We start from the raw sequence: 11,849 nt of genomic DNA, 5'->3' as shown, positions 1-11,849 counted from the left end.
CTTTTTAAACTGCTTTGTTACACCCTGTGGTCTCTAGGAGTATCGCGTGAAGAACTTCTGTTTTGATTTTCATTTTTTTCATCTTTCTGTTCTAACGCATGGCATGGGAAGGAGGGTGCCGTGCACACACAAGCCTCACACACGAGCGCTGGATGGACCACTGAACTTCACGGCTCGGAAGTGTGCAGTCAGACCAGCTACTAATTTGGGCAATAAATGACTTGCTGCTGCTCATCGCCACTAGGTGGTGCTGCTGCTTCGTCCCACTGACCTACCAGCAGCCCTGGCAGGGGCGGGCCGTGGGGATGCCTAGTGCTGCAGAATCCATCTTCTTCTTCTTCTTCTTCTTCTTTTTTTTTTTAATGATTTTTTATTATATTATGTTAGTCACCATACAGTACATCCCCGGTTTCCGATGTAAGGCTCGATGATTCATTAGTTGCGTATAACACCCAGTGCACCATGCGATACGTGCCCTCCTTACTACCCATCACCGGTCTTGCCTGGACACCAGGACACTAGAAGACAGGGACTGCAGCCAGGGATATGCCTGGAAGAGAAAGGCAAATGGGGACCCAGAGCAGAGGACTCGTGAGTGCCAATAATAATAAAGGTGGCAGGAGTATCACAGTGGTGATCATAATCGTAAAGCAGTGGTCACTGCTATCTACTGAGCATACTGGATACCGTTCTAGGCATTTTACATACCTCACCGCCCCACCCCCACCCCACACCCAAGCAAGGCACATGTATTGCATCTACTTTGCAAAGGGAAAAACCAAGTTTCCAGAAGATAAAGCGACATTCTGGAGGCCACATGGCCATGATTCAAACGTCGATCTGGGGCACCGGGACCCATATCCTTCCAGAACACACTGCCACCTCAACCTCTGTGCTGAAGACCACACACTGGCCTCCAGAGCTTGGCACACGGGGAGAGAAGGAAGCAAAAGTGCACCGTGGAGACAACTGGGGAGGTCCCAGAGCCGGGGAACGCAGCAGCAGGTGCAGAACCGTGTCTGTCGGCTGGCGGGAAAGGAACGAGTGCTGGATGGTGGGGAAGAGCCGGGGCATGCGGGTATGAGATGCATTATTAGGCCAGTGGAAACTGCAGCCAGGGAGACCTGGACCTGCCTTGGACGCTTGTAATACTTGGGAAGCAAAAACTACAATTAACGTTCTAAAACTGGATTGTGTTGATGGCTGCACAACTGTATGCATTTACTAAGAACCTTCAAATCGCTTTCTTATAATGGATGAATTGTACGTTAGGTAAATTACACATCAAGAAAGCGGTGTGAAATTTATAATCATGAAAGCAATATCAACGAGGGTGTCGAGTTAGTAGGTCTCAGCAGTGCTGTAGGCATTTTGAGAAGAGGGGGAGAGTATCATCTCGGAATAGAAAACCTGGCTCATGGCTGTCCAGCCTCTGCTGGAATGCTTTCAGTGCCAGGGAGCTCAGTACTTCATAAAGCAGCCCATCCTAGTTTGGGATAACTCTCTAATCCTCAGAAAGTTGAAATCTATCACTTGCCCTTATCCTTCTTTTAAAAAAAGATTTTATTTATTCGAGAGATAGCACAAGCAGGGGGGTGGGAGGGGCAGAGGAAGAGGGAGAAGCAGGCTCCCCACTGATCAGGGAACCCGGGGCTTGATCCCAGGACTCTGGCATCATGACCTGAGCCAAAGACAGACACTTAATCATTGCAAACATTTGGGAAACATCTAAATGTCCAATATTTAAAGAATGGTTATAGCATAAAAATGTGATAGAAAGCAGACATCAAAGATTCTGCAAACAAAACAAATACGAGGGGAAGGAATCTGTTTATTAAGGAATGAACCATGAGAGACTATGGACTCTGGGAAACAAACTGAGGGCTTCAGAGGGGAGGGGGGTGGAGGAATGGGATAGGCTGGTGATGGGTATTAAGGAGGGCATGTATTGCATGGTGCACTGGCTGTTATATGCAAGTAATGAATCATGGAACTTTACATCAAAAACTAGGGATGTACTGTATGGTGACTAACATAATATAATAAAAAATATTATTAAATTAAAAAAAAAAAAAAGACAGACACTTAACCCACTGAGCCACCCAGGCACCCCTCTTGCCCTTATCCTTCTGTGTAGAATAAACCTCTTTGCTTTGTCATGTAACATTTCTTTGAGTGCTTGCTATTAGATGCTGTTGTAAGATGGAGAACAGGAAAGCTGGAGGCATCGTTCAGTCTGAGGCCAAAGAAGGTCAGCCCTATGTAAGTCCCAGTGTCCAAGAACCAAGAATCAGGAGCTCTGATTCCAGGATCCAAGGACAGGACTGATGGGTGTTGAAGCTCAACAAGGAGAAGAGAGGGGCGCCTGGGTGGCTCAGTTGGTTAAGCATCTGCCTTCGGCTCAGGTTGTGGTCCTGGGGTCCTGGGATGGAGCCCTGCATCCGGCTCCCTGCTGCTCCCCCTGCTTGTGCTCTCTCCCCCTCCCTCTCTCTCTGACAAATAAATAAATGAAATCTTAAAAAAAAAAAAAAAAGAATAATTAGAAGAAGAAAAACAAACAAGGAAAAGAGAATTTGCCCTTCCTCCACTTTTTTGCATCTAATAGCATATCTCAGCCTCTCTGTAAGCCAGTCCCCATAAAAAATCTCCCCTTAATGTATTACTATCTGTCCTATTGATAGGTTCTATTTCTCCAGAGAACCCCAATACACCATCATTTCTCTCTCTCTTTTTAAAAGATTTTATTTATTTTTGAGAGAGAGAGCGCGCAGATGCATGAGCAGGGGGTAGGAGCAGAGGGAGAGGGACAAGCAGACTCCATGCTGAGAGAGGAGCCTGACACAGGGCTTGATCTCACGACCCTGAGATCAATGACCTGAGCCAAAACCAAGAGTCGGGTGCTGAGCCACCCAGGTTCACCCGTCATGTCTCTTTTTAACCATGAGGGTCAGAAATGAGTCCAGAGGAGTGGCTGTCTCCCCCACTTCCTTGACTTGCGGAGGACAAAGCCTGGCAACAAGCAGGGAGGGCCAAATTTCCTCACCTCTCCTGGATTTTGCCTCTGTTCCGTTCTGTGATTTGCATTAAAAAAGAAAAAAACAAAGAAACAAGATATAGCCTTCCCACCGTGCTGTCAACTTTGAGATAAAGGACTGAATTTTTGCAAAATCTTCCTAGGGCCTAGCCCTGGGTGGGTGCTCCACAGCTGGTGAGTTAACGAATGAAATCAAAGTGCTGTCCTTATGCTCTTCCGGCTGGGCAGCGTAGAGAAGAATCTCAGAACACCGTCATTTGCGTTTCTTTTTCCCTTACTGCCCCTAGAAATTCTCCATCACGCATCCATTCTCAGATGCGTGGATTTTCACGCAAGCGTTTTGCACACAAAGATTGTACAATATATATTACTTGTTCATCTGACTAAAGACCCCAGAAGAGACTAGCACCCCAAAGGAGTAAATATTTCTCTTTTAAGGCCCCCCAACCCAAAGCAAACATCTTAGGGATAAGCATGTAGTAGGCAGTTAATAAACACTTGGTTACAATTGGGGAGCATCGATATGCAAAAGTGGTCAATTGAAAAGAGCTGTGTTGGGGCGCCTGGGTGGCACAGCGGTTGAGCGTCTGCCTTCGGCTCAGGGCGTGATCCCGGCGTTGTGGGATTGAACCCCACATCAAGCTCCTCCGCTGGGAGCCTGCTTCTTCCTCTCCCACTCCCCCTGCCTGTGTTCCCTCTCTCGCTGGCTGTCTCTATCTCTGTCAAATAAATAAATAAAATCTTAAAAAAAAAAAAAAAGAGCTGTGTCATAGATAGTCAAATAACAAGTTACCTAGAATAGCCGAACCTACTGTGCTTGGCATATAGGCAGAGGAAGACTCCCCGCTAGAAGGATCTCCCTTCTAATCAGGCTTCCATCAGGATAATATTGCATGTGGCACTTATCTGCTACTCTCGGAACAAACTCTTGGGAGATTTAAGTTGGGCGGAAGAAGGCTGTCCCAGGAATAAATAAACACACTGTGAACCACTCCTGAGTGAATCCTCCACATACAGCTAACGAAACGTTCACCATCAATGAAAACCTTGCTGCGTTTTTGCCTCAATGACACTGAAACACAAGCTCAAGAATTTAGATGGCCAGGCGCGTCTCTGCTTGCTAGATGGGGTGTTTCCCAATTTGCAAAGAATTAAATAAAGCTAATTAGATTAAAAAAAAAGAATTTAGGTGGCCAATTAACAAGACAGGGCTCAGGAAACTATAGGTTTCAAATTTCAGAGAAAGTGGTGAATTTAGACAACTTGAGTATCTTCTCCTCATTAGGGCAGACCCCAGCCTCCAAGCCCTGGCTGACAAGGCTTGCTGTCGAGATGGGCACTGAAAGGAGTAAAAGAGAATGTACTCCGTTATCTTGCCAGTTACTGAGACGTGTAACAAATCCGCTTCACCCCCTCGACAATCCCCTTTGATGAAACAGCTCAGTTCTCTGTGTCTGGGGTGCTTGCTCTCCCCCGGCTGGGTTGGGTAGGGGTGGTTGGCAGAGGGTCCTCTCCAAGGGCTGGTGAGGCAGAACCAAGTCACAAATCCGGCTTCTCTGACCCCTCCAGTCGGCAGATTTTGTTTTATCTTCCACCTCCCCGACCCCCTCCCCGACCCCCGACCCGTGCTGCTTCTCTTCTGAGACAGAAGGGACAGCTGCGGAGCCCAGAGATTTTTGTCAAAGGGCCTGAGCTGGAATCCTGCCTGGCTCCACTGCCAACGGGTTAGGTGATGCTAGCTTTCCGAGGCTCAGCTTCTCCATCTATAAAATGGGTACGATAGTATCCGCCAGAATCATTCAGAAGGTTGCTGGAAGGGGGTAGTGCCTCTATGGCTCCCCTAAGCTTTAAAGAACCGTATGTACCGGCGCTGGCTTTGTCCCCCGCCATTACTGGAACGCGGATGATCAGCAGCTCTCGGGACCAGCCCCCGCAGCCTCCGCATTGACGCAGGGCTGCCCTGCAGATGGCGCTGTGGCCCGGAGAATGCTCCCGCAAGGACCCTGGCGGGGGGGAGGGGTGTGCGTGGCTACACCTGAGAGGGTAGGGTGTGGGGAAGAGGGTTCCAGCCTGGGTTTCTACATCCCGTAAGTCCTGGGTGTGCGCCCCAACAACGGGTACCCCAGGGTCTCGTTTGGCTTCTAGTAGGGTTAGTTCCCTGGTTAACCAGTGATGATCCTCTATTTCTCCTTTTCTGCCCTCCCCCGCGGATGGAGAGTCTTGCCTGCTTGGTCCTGCCCTTTGACTCCTGAGGCCCCCTGCAGCAGGTGGTGTGTCTGCAGCCCCTTCAATCTCTTCGGGGGGTCTTAACACTCAGGAGGACTCCCCCAGGCTCCATCTACCTTGTGACGGCGGCCACCAGCTCTGCTTTTGCAAACAGCCTTGTTCTGACTTTGTTTCCCATAGGAGCTGAAGAGAGGCAATCTGACAAAGGATCTAAGCCAGTGAAAGAGAGAAGGTGCCAGGACCCCCAAGTGGTGCTCGGAGGACAAAGGGCCAGGCTAAAGGGTGGGCCTGGCTCCTGCTAGATGGGATTCTCCTCTCACCACCCAGTGTTTCTGTGACTAGGGGCTCATTATGGGCGGAATGCCCGGAGCCTTCTTCCGGGCCTGCACAGAGATGATACCTGCCCTCTAGGACGCAATAGCAAACACTAAGTGAGATGAGTCATGCCATAGGCTTGGCACAGTGCCTGGCACATGGTGAGATTCAAATGATGGTGATTAGTATTCAGTGAGGAGCAGAGGTGATGAGGTGGGGGGTATCAGACCAGAGAGAGGACACAGACAGCTAGCGAGGGAGGCCCGACTGTGGGAGGAAAGTGACGGTGGAGAGGGTTTCTTGGTGACCCTGGAAAGCTATGGTGGGGACCCAACCTCACTCAGCTGACCCCTGGGGCAGCCATGCCCACAGGGAGCTGGGCACTGGCAAAGAGAACCAACCATCTGGACAGCTGTTTTTGCAATGAAAATAGATGGTGGCTGGGGCTTGGAGAGCTGGACTCCTTTGACCACAACTGGCTGTGGATGGAGGCCAAGGCCTCCTGGAGAGCGCCCAGCCCTGATTGGCAATGTTCAGGCCCGCATATTGCAGTGGCCGGTGAGTGTGGGATCTTCCCTCCATGAAGCCAGCACAGAGGCCAGAGGGCCAGAGCGTGCACTGAGCCAATCGCACATCATGAGAGGACTGAGACGGTCCCTCTCTCCTCTGTGTCCCATGAAGACGCCTCCCTACCATGACTGCACTATTTATTACACTGCAGTTAGAAGTGCGGGATCTGAGGCCAGACTGCCTGGGTCCACACCCTGCTCCCACACGTGTGAGCTGTGTGACCTCGGCAAGTTGCTTAGCCCCGCTGTGCCTCAGTTTCCTCAACTGCAAAATGGGTCGAGAGGGTTCATCGAGTTAACGCATGTCAGGTTGCAGCAGGGCCCGGGAATGGGGCATGTGCCCACAGGTGTGAGCTGCACGGCTGTGTCTGGAGCCCTAGGCACCCCGACACCTCATCCCTGTCTCTCCTTTTACACCCCATATATCTCCCTGCCTCTCCGCCTCTGTCTCTCCCTTTGCTCTTCCCTTGTTCAACTCCTGAGCAGACATGGCATGCTGCGGGGAGGGCAGGTGTGGGGCGCACACTAATGGAATACGGAGTGAGCCCCGCACAGGACTCTCCCAGCCCCCACTTTGTCACGGCCGCCACCTGCCCACGCTGTGATGTCTTTACCATCCGGTCTCCCAGGCCCTGAAGACTGAGCCAGCCCAGCTCCCACAGACGACAGGGCTGCCACTGCCCTCGGCCTCCAGAGAGAGCTGGTGACCCTGGGAAGGGGATCTTCCTTCCTGAGGCAGGGCGGGGGGGGGGGGGGTGCGGCGGGCAGCAGAGCTAAGAGTCAGGCTGGGAGTGAGTGGGGCTGCTGGGTGACAGCACGGCTGTCAAATCCAGGAGTTCCTCATCTGAGGACAGTGTGCTTCTGCCCTGCTAATGACAGAGCCATCACTCACAGGACACATGGCGTCGTTCAGGACCAGACACTGCTGTCTCTCCCCAGACAGGGTGACAGGTGTCATGGGGGCCTGGGGGGTTCTGAGGGGAGAGTTGGGATCTCCCCTCCCTCCCCAGTCACGTCACGTCTCCCAGAGTCACCCAGAAATGTTCTTAACACACCTCAGTGCCTTTGCAAGGGCCATCCTCTCTGCCCAACCTGCGCTCCCCTACCTCAGGCCTCCTCCATCGGACAGTGTCACACATATTCTCCAAGGCTCAGCTCCTGGGGCACGTCCTCTGGGACCACTCCTTCAGTACGCCGGGACAGAGGAGCCCCATCCTTCTCCGTGCTGCCCTCATGTCTTGCCTCATGCTTTTCCTACCACAGCGGTCATGGAAAATGATGGCTATTTGTTCAGGGGCTCCTGCCCCCTGCCACAGACAGTAAGCTCTTGAGATGGGAGGCCAGGCTGCAACTCTCTCTGCATCCTGGGGCTGAGCACATAGTTGGCACCTAATGAATATGTGCTGAGGAGTGGATCGTCATTGCTGTCACCGTCCACCTCCACACACAAGTCTCCGTGCCGAGCAGGATCCAATCCCTGCTTGACGTCTGGCCTGCAGCAACATTCGGCTTTAGTGAGAGGTTTAGAGAGCCAGCTGGATAGAAGGATCTAGAATGAGGAGGTCTTTTCCTGTTGAGGACCAAACCTAAACTCTTTTTTCCTAACGAACAAGGAGATACCAGCTTGGAATTGTCTTTAAAAGTACATGAGGAGTTTGAGCTCAGAGCAGTTGAGCCTCTTAGTCCTGTCTGAGGTGACCCACAAACCGGGAACGGCACCCACTGGAGGCAGAAGGGAGGCAGAAGTGAGGCAGGACTCCCCGGGGAGGCATCCAGGCAGATGCCTCACGGACCACAGGGGGGAAAAACAAAAGAGCAGTTTCATTTCGATTTTGTAATGCAGAAACATAAAGTGTTCCGCATGTTTGCTTTTAAAACTGAGAAGAGAGAAGGTAAAACGACTTTAACAAATAAGGGAAGTAATTAGAAAACGAACTTCCCTGCATCCTGTGTGATGGCCGGTTGAGGAAGAGAGACAGCAGGGCGGAGAGAAGAGGAAGGGGAAGAGAAAGGAAGGGGGGGGGATGTGGAACCAGTAACCTGGGAGTGAAGAGCCAAGAGAGAGGAACAGAGAGAGAGAGAGAGAGAGAGGAAGGTTGAGAAAGCCCGGAGAGATGGTGGAAACACACACACACACGCACGCACGCGCGCGTGCTCCTCCGAGTCTTGCTTTTTAATTGTTTTTGTGTTTTTTTAATTGTTTTTACCAGTTTAAGGGGGCAATTTTGAACACATTTCTCTTGTGACTTCCAGAATGCTCGTTTCTTTGATGTTTTCAAGCTCTTCCCTTTGGTTGTTGGTCAGCTGGTCTCAGTTTCTGCCTTTCGTGTTGGAGACTTTCTTCAAGTCCTTGGTTACCCTTTGCCATCCACCAATATTCAAGAGTAAGACATGACACCGCCATCTGGACACTCTGTGCTTAGGTGTCATCTGTCCATTGATGAGCTTCATGCTAGGGGTTACGCGAGGGCCATTTCTTTGAGATTCCCCAAATGTCAGTAGCGGTGAGTCTTTTTTAGGGGCCATTCAATGTCTCCAGAAAAGAACCTACCAACCTCTCTGGGGTTGAGGCGGATGAGTGGGGTGAGTTAGTGTTGATCTGGTTGCCAATATCCTTGGAGACGCATGGCGCAGGGGGTACAACCATTTGCAGATCGGCTTTCACGTTATCCTTTTGTTTTCTCTCTGGCACCTCTCTCTTCTACTGTTACTGCCGATCAATCATCCATCGGGGCTTAGACCCTGGATTTCTCCTCCTGCTGGGGGAGGAGGAAGGTGGTCAATTGGCTGTACTGAGTGGGGGCAGGAAGTTGGGGTGTCTTTCTACCGACCCCTCAATCTCCAGTTGGGCAGAACCTGCCAAGTCTCCAGTTCTGCAGCTCCTCCTTGTCTTTCGCAGTCCCTGATGCCTGCCATACCTGTGTCTTGCCAAGAATCCGCAGCTTGAATTGGCTCTGTTTTCGTTAGCCTCCCCCTGTGTAGACACACGGTATTCGGATTTCTCAGCTCTGATCATTCTTCCACCTGCTTTCCATCTTCCAAAAATCTGTTGACATCTTTTGTCTTCTGCTGGGTTTTTCCCCTCTCTCATTCTTCTCTTTCTTGTGGGCGCAAAGATTTTTTAATTCCTTAACTCACATCTTAGTGGCGTTTCAGAAAGAAACAATGATAAATCCACGTGCTTAATTCGTCAGGCTTTACCTAAGATGGGGGATTAAAGGCCTTTCAAGCTTTGTTTTTTTAGATGTTTTCGCAACCGTAGACATCAGGAGAAACAAGAGGAGGTCTCCTGGATTCTATACTAAATATGTTATGGAGTCTCTTCTTATCAGAGCGATCTTTCTAATCTGGGTCACTGGTTCTTTGAAAAAAAAGAAAAGATGGAAAACGGAAGGAAATCTTGAGAAAGGATGACCAAAGGGACGGACCTCGGGTCCAGGGAAAGTTTGAAGGTGTTGGTGTCGTTTAACTGGGCAGAGAGGCTGAAGGATGGTTTAGTTATTCAATAGAATTCATTTTCCTTAAAAGTGAGTTTTGCCCTGATACCTCTTGCTGCACCGTGCTAGTTTGTGTTGGTATGAACTTGCATAGAAGAGTCATCCTAAAATTTGAGAGGGAGGAGGAGTGAGGGAGAGACGAAGCCTGTATTAATCAGGGTAGGCTAGGCAATTGCTGCCGTGAGAGATAAACAGTGAAATGTCTTAGCACAGTAAAGATTCATTCCTCTGTCACTTCGCCACCTTATCGCTGTTTGATAGCTCCCTCCAAGGGGTGGCCGAAGGACCCACACTACGTCTGTCTGTTTGCTCTACTGTCTGGAACACATGGCCCTCCAAGGTTCTGTAGAAGGCGACAGAGAATTGGAAGATCATGCTTTTAAGGGCCAAGACCAGAAGTGATTTCTATCTTCTGCCCACATCCATTGGCCAGAGCTCTATCCTGTGGTCCCCAATTACCCACAAGGTAGTATGGGAAACATGGTCTTCCTGTGCGCTCTCAAAGTAATGGTGTTGCATTGTCTCTGCCTTCTGAGGTGGGTGGCCACTATTCTTAGAGGAAGGGGAGATATGGTCTCCATGTCCAGAATGCCAGACCCAGAGATAATAATGTGTAATTAAAGTGAGACAGCCGTCAGACATAAAGAGTAATTTCTTGACTTTAAGGTGGGCTAGTGAGAGATGGCATCTGTCCTTACAGATCCTCAAGAAAATGTTCCTGGGAATTGATGGATCTGCCTGCTTAAGAGATGAACTGGATAATCTTTTGAGATCCCACCTAAATCTGGGATTCTGTTCTCAAATATGCAAGCCTGAGTGTTTGCAAAGCAGGACCGCCAGGACCAGGGGTGGGTCCGGGTTTTATGAAGTCTAAAGCTTACACTAATTTGGATACAGTCTATAAGAAAAATAGATACCTTCTGTAAATCAAAATTAGGTACAGAGGTTGGAAGGGGACCTCACAGGTGGAAGGCCTCAAGTGTCAACTTATTAGTTTCCCAATAAACCCCCCTCCAGCCAGGACAAACCCATTGCTCCTTTGGAACTAATAGATCCCAAAGCATCTTCCCCAACAGATTTACTCTTCTAGATTCTGGATCACCCTCATGATTTTCTCCAACTTTTTAACTCAGCAAAAATTGTTGTATGCCCACCACGTGCCAGGCACTGGGCTGGGCCCTTCATCACCCACCTCTGTTGTAGGGCTGAGCTGGGGACCAGCCCAGGGGACATCGGTCCTGACCCCAGGAGCTCTTGAGTCCAGGCAGGCAGCGTCAGGGCAAAGGAGGAGAAGGAGAACGGCCACAGAAAGCCAGATGGGAGAGCAGGGCCACGTGTGACCTGAGGACACAGGGAGTCGTCTGTGGGCGTCAGGAGAAATCCATGCTGCTCTCTGTCTTGCTTTGAAAAGGAAATGTTCCTACAGAAACTGCAGAGACCTCAGACCTGCTGTGGAACAGAAGGCTCAGCTGTGTCCCTTGGCCCCTCCAGCAGACACATCACTCTTCTCGAGGGGCTGGAGCCTGGAGTCCAGTGTCACTGCGAAGAGTCAGCAGTCTGGGCTATGATACTTGGTCCGGAGCCCAGCTGTCAGCCCTGTCCCCACAATTGTCCCTGGCACCGTCTGATCGAACTGCAGTGTCTGGAAAACTCCAGACCAGCGCTAGGTTCCTGCATACAACCTCTCTCGTCTTAAGAATTTGCAAACGGCAGAAAATCAAACTAATAGTGAGTTCTGAAGCCCTCTCAGGAGACGAGGCCACAGATGCTCTGGGTGACCCTTGCAGGACACGTTCCTCTCCCTGGGCCTCTTTTTCCTCTTCTGTAAACTGAGAAAATAACCTCTGGGCAGGACAGTTTTTGTCACCGTGGTCAAGGTCAGCAAGGATCTGGGTGGGGGGCGGGGGTAGAGGCACATTGACATCTCAGAGTCTGTCCTCTGGTCCAGCTGCACAGGGGCTAGACAGGGGTCCCAGCCAGTCAGGTGGCACGGAGATAATCTCGCAGGTCCAGGGGCTTGGAAGCCCCAAATCTGCTTTATGGTTTATGATGTTCTTCTATGGTTTGCATGGAGATCTGGCGAGCCTAGAGGGAAGGAATAAAATCAACCAACCTGCTTAAAGTGCTTACAGTGATTTGTCTGAAAATTTTTACATCAAGACGCACTGTACCGAAAACAGCATTTTAAAAGGCTTTCTAATGAAACAG

This window comes from Ursus arctos, unplaced genomic scaffold (assembly GCF_023065955.2).
Source record: "Ursus arctos isolate Adak ecotype North America unplaced genomic scaffold, UrsArc2.0 scaffold_24, whole genome shotgun sequence".
Lineage (NCBI taxonomy): Eukaryota > Metazoa > Chordata > Mammalia > Carnivora > Ursidae > Ursus > Ursus arctos.
The sequence above is the reverse complement of the archived record's forward strand: the minus strand, read 5'-3'. Positions refer to the sequence as shown.